The sequence below is a fragment of the Tiliqua scincoides genome, chromosome 4, assembly GCF_035046505.1.
Source record: "Tiliqua scincoides isolate rTilSci1 chromosome 4, rTilSci1.hap2, whole genome shotgun sequence".
In the NCBI taxonomy this organism is placed as follows: Eukaryota; Metazoa; Chordata; class Lepidosauria; order Squamata; family Scincidae; genus Tiliqua; species Tiliqua scincoides.
In genome coordinates, this window is record NC_089824.1 from 50,467,806 (window position 1) to 50,478,538 (window position 10,733).

A 10,733-nucleotide genomic window follows, 5' to 3' on the forward strand; every position below is an offset into this window, starting at 1 on the left:
AAAATTTTAAGGAATTAATTCAGAATTAAACACTTTTTGAGACTATATGGAGGCCTATTTTTTCCCTATGCCTATACTTCTTTAGAGTTTCAGTTTCTTTCATTCCTATTTTAACTTGGAATCAGTAAACACTTATTACTTTAAACTAATAGTTCAGTATGAAAATATATATCTATATTTGTTGTCTTACCAGACTGCAAACAATCTGTAGAAGAACCCAGCTCAGGAACAAAGGAATTAGCCTCAGATTCATGATGTTTCACTTCCATAAGGGCTATGAACTTTGAATTTCTGCGCATTAATCTGTGTATTTTAGAGGTACAATTATATCTAACATTCATCTATAAACTAGACCTTTGACCTATGTGTTGCACGTATCTGATTGTGATACTAGAGCTAATTATTAACAACGAAGCAGCAAAAATTTTGCTAATATGAGTAAAGGTATGATACAGTACATTGGAGTCAATTAGTAGAAGGAATCTCTTTTCCATCTCTTGAACATTTGTTCTTGCAGGAACTGTTTATGCCAGAACTTATACAGAATAGTTCAGTTTCAAGCTATGTAGAAGAAAGCTGTGACCTGCCCCATATCTGGATTTAGCAGCAGAGCTAGTGTTTCCATTTTTTTTTCCAAGGACTTTCAGTTCAAGAATTAAAAAACAAAACCAAGCAAAACCACTCTGTGGAATGGGAGATCTTCTATCTTGACATGGCTGTCACAGGATAAGGATGCTGAAAGTGCTCGAACTTGAAGCTTCAATGAAAGCAATACTATCGTGGACCTAAGGATAGCAGCTGTAATTTGTTCAGCTTTTCTTAACAGTGCAGTGGTAGCAGCAATGGTGCCTCAGCCTAAAACGGTATTTCTAAACCAGTGGTACTTGCACCACCAGGGGTACTTATGATGGTGTCCAGTGGTACTCATGAGATCCCCAGATCCCTGCCACCTGGCAGTGAGATCAGCAACACAACATGACAAGCAGCAGTAGGAGGTTCAGCTCAGTAGGTAGAGCACCATGCTCAAAAAAGCCCTCCTGTCTGCCCTGGGTCTCTTACTGGTGTTTGTCATGTTGCGTCTGGCCTCCAAATCTAGAAGTAACTGGCAATGACATCACCACCAGTTACTTCCGGTGGTACTTCCGGTGGTGGACCATGTGAAGTGGTATAGAGGGGAAACAAATGTTGAGAAATGCTGGCCTAGAACACTGTGGCAAATTGATTTCATTCCTCAGTAAGTCCACAAAAAAGACTAGTATTTCCAGTAAGGGTATATGAAATAGTTTCATGAAAGCCTGCTCAATGATTTTTTTGAGACAACAGCTGCACAGGTTTTACAGTGGAATACTTCCAATTTTCTGCCCCTTGGAATGGGAGAGGAAGATTTGTTGAAATATCCTGGGTAACCTCAGTTACAAACTGGGAGATGTCTGATGGAACAAGAATCTCATGTCTGTATCCTGGATCTTATGAAGTTTTTCCAACCACTTATGTAACATATAACATGTATTTGTCTTACCCAATACCGTGTCAATCTTGATAAACCTTGTATTTATAAGATTTATGGAGCCCAAAGAGTCAGTTCTGGAACAATGATCCATGTCCTCCAACCTAGTAATATCAATTTTCAAGATCTTCATCATGCACAGAATCTGTTTTTTTGTGGAGATCAAGAGCATGAGCTGAGGAGCCAAGCCAATGCCTCTCCACAGACTTCTCCACATCTCCCTCCAATCACACTGATAAATTCTTGGCATCTTTGGCTAAGGTCACATAGCAATGCAACAGATGCCTTTGATAATATTTGCATCTGCCAAGCCCATGGAGAGTTCTAGTCACAATTAGCATGGGTAACTCTTAATCCTTCTGAATGACTTTTTCTATCAGTCAGCTCAATTTTTTGGCATGTAGTAAGGGGAGAAAGCTCATCTTTTTAATGGACTCGAGTACTTCCATGAACAACCTGTACACATTTGATACTCTTGTTTGCATATGGAAACTGCCAATCCTTCTTTGTGTCATGGGAAAACTTATTTAGTGTCCCCAGCTTTTAACATTATGGTCACACACACCTAGGCATGAGAAGCACCAAATATGCCCTTCATAAGTGAAGCCTTCCCACTATAAATGCTGCACTTCTAGGCTCGCACAAATTAGAGACAGTCACTTAGACAACTTGTGCTTGCTGAGTTTGATTCCCCACCACCACCACTCTAAATTTTACACAATGACTTTTTCAGTAAGTTGTTAAAAATAAACTGCTGGGTTTTAGAAGTGGTCTGCTATGTGCTGCTATTTTCACATTCCCAGAAAATTCTGTCACTGGTCTTGTGTGTGCACAGCCTCAAATGTGTTAATTCATTAGGGCCACAAAGAAGATTCCAGAGCAAGAATATGGAATCACATTTGGGCCTGTTTTTTATATCTTGTTACATTTTAACACAAATCAGCTCTTTTGCCAAGCAATGTGCCTTAGCCATGCAAGCACAACTGTAGAGGTACATGCACCCATTTCTCAGGTGCTTTTCACCTCAAATACCACCACTGCTTAACTCAACATCAATCTAAAACTACCCTACATTCATAAAATAAACACATCACGTGTTTGTCTAATGAGTCAAGCAATGAGAATTCACCCTAGTATAAGGTTGCTTGCCAGTAAAAATGTAAGTAATGAGTGACTTTGAGTGCATATGACAATCAAGGCACCAAGCTGATCAGTTAGAATGACTGCAGAGTTAAAACTAAACATTAATAAATTCATAGATCAATGAAATAAACCCCCCAATGAAAAAAAGCTGAATGAACAACAATTGCCAAGCAGAAGTAATGAATGATATATTATTTGATTTTTCTCTGTAAACCGCTTTGTGAACTTCTAGTTGAAAAGTGGTATATAAATACTGTTAATGTTAATAATAATAGAACTTAATACCATTTACTGCATTTATTGTACCTCTTCCTTATTCCAAAGCAAGTCATTCATATTTTTTTCCCAGCAGTTCTGAAGTGTGTTCAGCACTTATTTCCCAAAGGACAAACACTAAACCCTCAAACTTTTATTTTTCACCAATTAAAACACAACACAGGACACAACACAGGAAGTAAGATAATCTGACTGAAAACATAATATTTTCTAATCATCGCATATTAACATGAGAAACCCACCGGATTCAAAAAACATGTAAATAAGATAATATAACTGAAGATGGCAACAGAGGCACTCATAAAATATGCAGTTCATCTAATACACATAGCTAGAATCCTGCTTGAAAAACTAATCAAAAGAAATTGAATACAAAAATTGATGTGCATTTTTCCTATTTGTTGTTGCCATATACCATATTGCAAATTGCAACCTGTTTTTCAAATACAAGCTGTTTTGTTGTAAGCATGTAAGGTAAAAGTGAATTTCTGTCCATTCGCTTCCTCAACCTCCTGGGTATTTGCATGGGCAGAGGAAAGGCTGGATATAGATTGTTTAAACAAAATAAATATTTATATACTCATTTATAAGTTGAAACATTTATGCCTTAAAACTGAAACTGAAAACTAGGCTAAACTTATACACGTGTCAATGGTGTGAAGTGTCCTTGGCTTCTAAGAACAGCTGCTTGGTGGGGATAAGGTTGTGAAGCGAGACATACAAGGCAAAAGAAAAAGGAGCTATTTTATCTTGTTTTGAGGCAGCACAAACAAGGAACTATTCTCCAAACAGGAAGCAAGGTGAAGTGCTGCTGCTATGGAAGTACAGTACTGGTCGGTCTTCAGTTTCCACTAGAGATCCATTCTTGGACCCCCCCCTCACCACAGATACTGATATCTGTGAGGGGAGCAACAGAAGCCTTCCAGACACAACCAGAAGTGCCTTCCAGTCATGTCCAGACATGCTCTGAGGCATGAGAAGGCCAGAAACTGGAAGTGCCTCTCAGAGACCATCTGAGTCACGGGGAGGCCATGCACAACCTCCTCGTACCTCAGGAGGTCTCCCAGAGGCCTCCAAGAGGCACTTTCGGTTTCTCAGCAAACCAGAAGTACCTCTCAGAGGCCATCTGATGTACAGAGAGGACATGCATGGCCTCCCCATGCCTCAGAACACTTCCAGTTGCATCTGCAGGTCTTCTGAGGGCTCTCTAGAGGCAGGTTTGGAACCTGTGTTGGGTCAAATTCATATATTCTGAACACATGGATAAGGAGGACCCACTGTACTATACTCCTCACAAAACTTACAACTTCTATAAGAACTTTCACTTTACTTCTTGTTTGGAGAATAGCTCTGTGCTTGTGCTGCTTCTTAACAATTACTGGTAAGACATTTATCAGGATCTGATCTTAGATAAAAAATCTGACAAAATTATCTACCAAACCAAAGACCTTCATACATCCCTAAGTTTTATCCACAGGTCATAGCAAATTCTATGATTTTTGGTTTAGAACTTGCTCTCTACTTATCCACAATCAATTTATGTATATGAGTATATGTGATAAATTACACTGCTTCTAAAATGTTGGAGTGACTGGATTTAGGCTGCAATCCTATACATGCTTTCTTGAGAGTAAGCCCCACTGAAGACAATAGGACATACTTCTGAGTAGACAAGCATAGGATTGTGCACTCAGTGGAACATATCTTCCCACTGAGAAAGCAGCCATGTGACAGGAGATATACTAGAATCAGGACTATCAGAGTGCTCATCATGGGGCAAGGAAAACTAGGACGCACTCCAAGAGCCCTCTCCTTTTACCTGCAAAAAGTTCTCATTGTGGCAGCTTCTGCCTAACGGATATATGAGTTCTATGTGAGAGTTTCCTGAAATGACTCGGGTTATTATATTTAATTGCATGGAGCAATAGAAATTCCAAGTCAGCATGAAAAACCGTAGAGGCTAGTAAAACGTAAAAATCAGGTAGCAAGCCTGTATCTGTGCACTTAAGAAGAAATATGTAGATTAAGCATAAATGCAACATATAGATTCCCAGAGTAATTCTTTAGAACAGTGGTTCTCAAACTCTCCAGGAGTCTGAAAACCGCTGGTAAGTGCTTGTGGGGGTGGGGACTGGGATGGGGGGTGTCCCAATGGCACCAGAGCAATTGCAGCGTCTTGGGCATCCAGGAGCATCTTCACATACCTGGTGGTCTGTGCAGTCTCCCAGAGGATCCTGAAGGCTTGCAATCCCCTCAGCATTTCCAGTTTACAGTTGGAGCTCTGGATCGCTCCACAGGCACATTTATGAGCATTACAAAATATCCTGTTGGCATCCTTCAGTCTCGGAAGACTATGGTATTGCGCTCTGAATGGTGGTTCTGGAACAGTTTCCTCTCCAGTGCGCGAAGCCTGGGCAAAGTAGATATGGAGGATAGACTGTTACCCATGCAGCAAATCCCCCCTCTCCACGTCGCTGAAATGGTCCAATGGAAAGGCAGAGGCCAGTACGGTTGGTTCCAGCAGCGTCGCAGGAGTTGCCAGAACGTGACTGTGTTCAGCCATGAACTGCCTCAGGGACTCTGGCTCTGGATTTTGCCTCAAGGTTGACTCCTGAAGCCTTTTCCATAACTGGATGTAGCCACAAGGTAGTGGAGGTTTGGGATCAGAGTTTTCCTTCTCTCAGATGAGCTGCCTTCCCAGGCTGACCAGTCCCATCTACCCGGTGGCTGTTTAGTCGCTTCAAAATATATACTTTGATTGAAATATACTTTTAAAAAAAACAAAACAAGGCTTACCAGCAGACACTTGTTAAAAGTGGCACTAGTGCAACAAAAGTAGAAGATAAAACTTTTTCCAAGTGATACTTAAAATAAAGGTTTTTAGAAGCCATCACTTTAATGTGCTTGGTGCCCTCCAGTGGTAGAATAATATCATAACCACCACATTATTTTTATGAGTGTTAGAAAAGGAAGACACTTGACTGCTTTGAATCAAATCACTTTCATAAATGTTGTTTTGAGGTTCAGAAGGGAACCATGTCACTTTACCAACCTCAACAGGTTGATAACATTGTCATTATAAAGGAACAAAAGTTAGTGAGGCCCATTACCACAATGGATGATGATTCAATGAAGAAGCCATAGGGGAAAAAACATACTATCTCTCTGCAGAACCAGAATCTAGAAAATGGACAAGTCCACGCTTTCCTTTTTGCTTATCCTAAGGCCCCAGGGTAAAGCAAGATAATGGATGAACAAAGCTGTGAAACATCTAGCAGAGTCAAGATACTGAAATAACTTTGGAGGTCCCAGGTGGCAATTAATTGGCTAATTTTGGAGGTCCCAGGTGGCTATTTTTTCTGTCAAGTCACCTGAAGTATACATGTCAGATAGCTTGAGCAGAATGTCTTATCGTCCACTCTTTTATAGAGTGAGAAAAGATATATAAGGTATATAAGAAAAAGTATATAAGGGGATCGTTTGGTGGCCTCTCTCTCTCTCCTTCCTGGAATGCTGATCTTTAGGCTTTGTACCGCAGTATGGTAGGCCAAGAAGAGAGAGCATGAATTTCCATTAACTCTGCATTAACTCTGCTTACAAGCTCACTCTGTGAAATTCCTGTTAACAGCTAAGTAGATAAAGTTAAAGTCCTTGTTATTTTTATTGCTGTGTGTTACACCATGTATATTTTATTCTTGAGAGCATTTGTTCTCCTATTATTCTAAATAAACCCTTTTAAAATGAATTTTGATTTGTTGGGTGAATCTAAAGGTATGCTAAGCTAAGCTACAATACAGATGCCTTAGAGGAGACTTGGTTAATTTGAGAAACAAAAGTAATTATCCAATTGCGTATTGGCTCTTTTGCCTGAGGCCAAACTTAAAGGAGAGCAGACAGGCAATGCTGGCAGAACTACCATGTTTGTACAATAAAAGGGTTGAGGGAGTTGACTGTGACCCCCCCCTCCCCACGCCTCCTGCTCCGACCGGATCTCCTATCACAGGGCCCGATCTTAGACCCTTGGACAGCAAGCTCCACCTTGCTACCTGGAGGTTGAGTGAAAGAGGCTTGCTAAGCTAGGATATTCCCCCTCCATACTTTCCATCCTACTGTCTGACAGGAGGGGATCCACTTACAGGGTCTACAGTGGGACCTGGAGGGCTCTGGCTGAGTGGTGCTGTCCCCAGTTCATTGACCCAGAGAGGATTAGTCAAGGACCTCTGAACTTCCTTCAGGCAGGCCTTGACAAGGGCCTTAGCATGGTCACTCTCAAATGTCAGTCTCTGCCATATCATCCACCCTGGGGTTCTCTGGAATTCTTCTGGCAGGAATCACCTCTGCCAGAAGGGTTTCGGAACTGGCAGTCTTCTTCATTGCCAGGGACCTCTGCCTGGTCCAGGAGGGCAAAATAGTCTTCCACACTGACCCCACCTTCCTCCCAAAGGTGAATTCCCTGTTCCACCATTCACAGGAAGTGGTTCTCCCTACCTTTTGCCCCAATCCCTCTCATCCCAAGGAGAGGGACTAGCACACGTTAGATGTCTGCAGAGTTGCAAAAGCTTCTACCTGTCCAGAACCGCCAGCTTCTGCAGGATGGAAGCCCTGTTTGTGGCCTACAGGCCCAGTAACCAGGACAGAAAGGTCTCACCCTCGTCCATCTCCAGGTGGGTGAGGGATACAATAGCCAAGGCCTACCGGGCCCTCGGGAAGGACATCAAGGCACATTCCTTCCAGGGAGCTGCCACTTCCGCTGCCTTCAGGGGTAAACCATCCCTGGATGCAGCATGCAGGGTGACCACCTGGAGCATGTCCAACATGTTCATTATCATGCCCAACACGTTCATTAGACACTGTAAGATTGACACTTTTGCCTCGGGAGACGCAGCCTTCACCAGGTGCGTCCTCCAGAGTGTCATCTTACATGCTTCTGGCAGCTCCCACCCTTGAGGCGCACGGATTTGGCACATCCCAAAGGAAGACTAACCCAAACATGGAGATTCCACTGGAGAATAGGAAGATTAATACTTACCATGAACCCCCCTTTTCAGTGGTGTCCATGTTCGGGTTAGTCTGCCCGCCCTCACAGCCGAGGTGCAAGACAAAAAAAGGGCTCCAGTAGGTCAGGGTAGTATGCCCACGGGCAAGTCCCCAGGGACAACGCTATAGCTCAGGGCGGGGTACATCAAGCCCCCTCTGCACACCTAGTTGACAGGACAACGCCCTACAAGCCCAGGACAACTGGAGCCATGATGTTGCAACAATCAACGCACCCAGAGCCAGGACCGGTGTTCTTCCATCCATCACCCAAACGTTGTGCATCTCCTGGACCGCACAGTGGGGAGGGATCCTCAAGCTTGGACAGCCTGGGGGAAGTTCAGGCAGCCCCTCCCCCTCAGGAACTCTGTTTCTATTGGCCTGCTATCCTGAGAGGGAGGAGCTGAGGAAGCCTGTAGGAGGAGGCTGTGAAATAGAGTTCCAGAGAGCTAGCAAATTGGGATGCTGTGGTAGGAGTTTTGAGGTAGTTTTGTCCCCCTGCTCTTAAATTTGGGTTATCCAAAATTACAGAGGATGTTCCAGACCCAATTACCGTGACAGCCTCTGTTCCTGAAGTATATAAAGAAGATTCATGTAATGCAGCTTCTGCTACCTGCTGAGTGTTTTCCAGTCTCAAGCCAAACACAATGCTCACAGCCAAATCCTATTAGGCTTTAGCACTGGTGGGATATTTCACCAATTGCCTTAAGGCAACGGTGAAAGACACTGACAACACATGGAGTCATGCACTGACAGAAAGGCCAGAGCTTTCCCCTTGTGTGCTGGATGATCCTCCTGGACTCACTGAGGCAGGTAGGACAGCGGTGGAGGTGGGACAGGGGCAGGTGGAACAAGGTGGTGATGGGGTAGGGTGGAATGGGAAAAACGGGGGCAGGGGATGGGCAGGTCAGCACCAGGAAAGGGGTGGGTTCGGCAGCAGTGGCAGCCAGTATATCCTATTCTCATTCCCAGACCCAATACCGCAGCTTGGGACCATGTGAACCTGAGACAGCAATTTTGAATAGATTCTCCACAATTACCTCCAGGTAAGGGAACAAATACACCATCACTCAGAAAAGACTTCCATGACTTTCCCATCCCTGTAGGATGCAGTGATAGCCATTTTGGCATCCCTGCATCGGTGGGGGAGGGAACCATAGGATTGGGCTGCCAAGGTATGTTTGGAACATACAGAGGTCAAGTATGGCAGTTTCTAACAGTCAAAGGTAGACACAAGTAACATGTGCCCTAAGGACTATGACGCGGAAATTATTTTCCCATTATGAAATGCATACTATTTTTAAGCAAGCGTACTTGCTGCAGTGGCCTGCACTGTATCCAGCGCAGGTTAGGTCCAGGCTGGAGATCACCTTGGGGTAAAGAGATATTTTTCCCCTTACCCCATATTGAGCCAAACCTGCCCTACAGAACTACTCAGATCTACCCCAGCTATTTAGTTGGTGCAAATCTGAGCAGTCCACATAAGGCTGCTTGGGCTGGGAGTGGGGGTTAGAATTTGGCACATGCTGCTGCAGTCAATCCCATCCCCCTCCAGGGTTCGATCTCCTGTTCCGCCCTCCCCCCAACCAAAAACACTCCCTCTCCATTCCTGGAATGCCCTCCCACCACCCTTTCCCACCACTTGCCCTGTCTGGGCAGTGCAGGGTCTGGATTCAGCTCAAGAGTGGTGGCCCAGCCAACTCCCACTCAGTACAAACATGCCTTTCAGCACATTTGCAACACTTGGGAGCCAGTGCAGGGGGCATAATTGGTTTGCAATTAACTACAATACAATCCTATGCATGTCTATTCAGAAGTCTCACTGTGTTCAATGGAACTTACTGTCAAGTAATGTGTATAGGATTGTAGCCTTGGTGTTTTTATACAAAAGTTTTATGTAGCTTTAGTGTTTTTACAGCCAATCCTATGCATGTATACTCAGAAGTAAGTCCATTCTAGTTAATTGGACTTACTCCCAGGAAAGTGTGCATAGGATTGCACCCTTAGAAGTATAACCCCAAGCCTTTGGTTATGCAGTTTATATGCACTGCACATAACTGCTTAGCGACAAAAGAAGCATTTCTCTTTCTACCTTTACATGCAAGCAAGACCACAAAGAATGAAACTACCTGTTATCCTTAGTAATATAACATGCACCATTTTTGTAATATGCACCATATTTTCTCCATATCTGCCTTAGTTCTCAAGAAAGAAAAGGATGGAGGAGATCAATGCATGGACAAATGAAGAAGACACCTTAAAGATATACCTATTGCGTAGTGCAGAAAGGCCAAATTAGGAAAAAAAAATTCAAACTAAAAAATGTGCAGCAAGCGACATGAGAAGACACATGCACTAATTATACCAACAGTCTTGACCCAAAAGAAGCACAGGAGAACCCAAAGCATAAAGAAAATGAGGAATAATAATGGACCAGAACTGGGGATAATCTGTTCATTCTAAATATAGTTATAACACCAGAATAATTCCAGTCTCTGATAGCAAGCCTTTAAAACAAGTGATATTTACTCAGTTTCAAAATATGTTCAGATAGCAGAAATTCCTAATTATATAGCCATCACATATTGTTTGCAATGGTCCAAGACATTAAGTTTAAATCTGTTTTTCCTTCAGTAAACTTCTTCCTCCCCCCCCCGCCCCAAGAAAAGCACTTTCAATGAAAACCACTCTTTTTCTTTAAGAACATACACAGTAAATTCATATTTTAAAGTATTGGCAGAAAATTATTCTAATGTGTTTTCTCTAAGTTTTG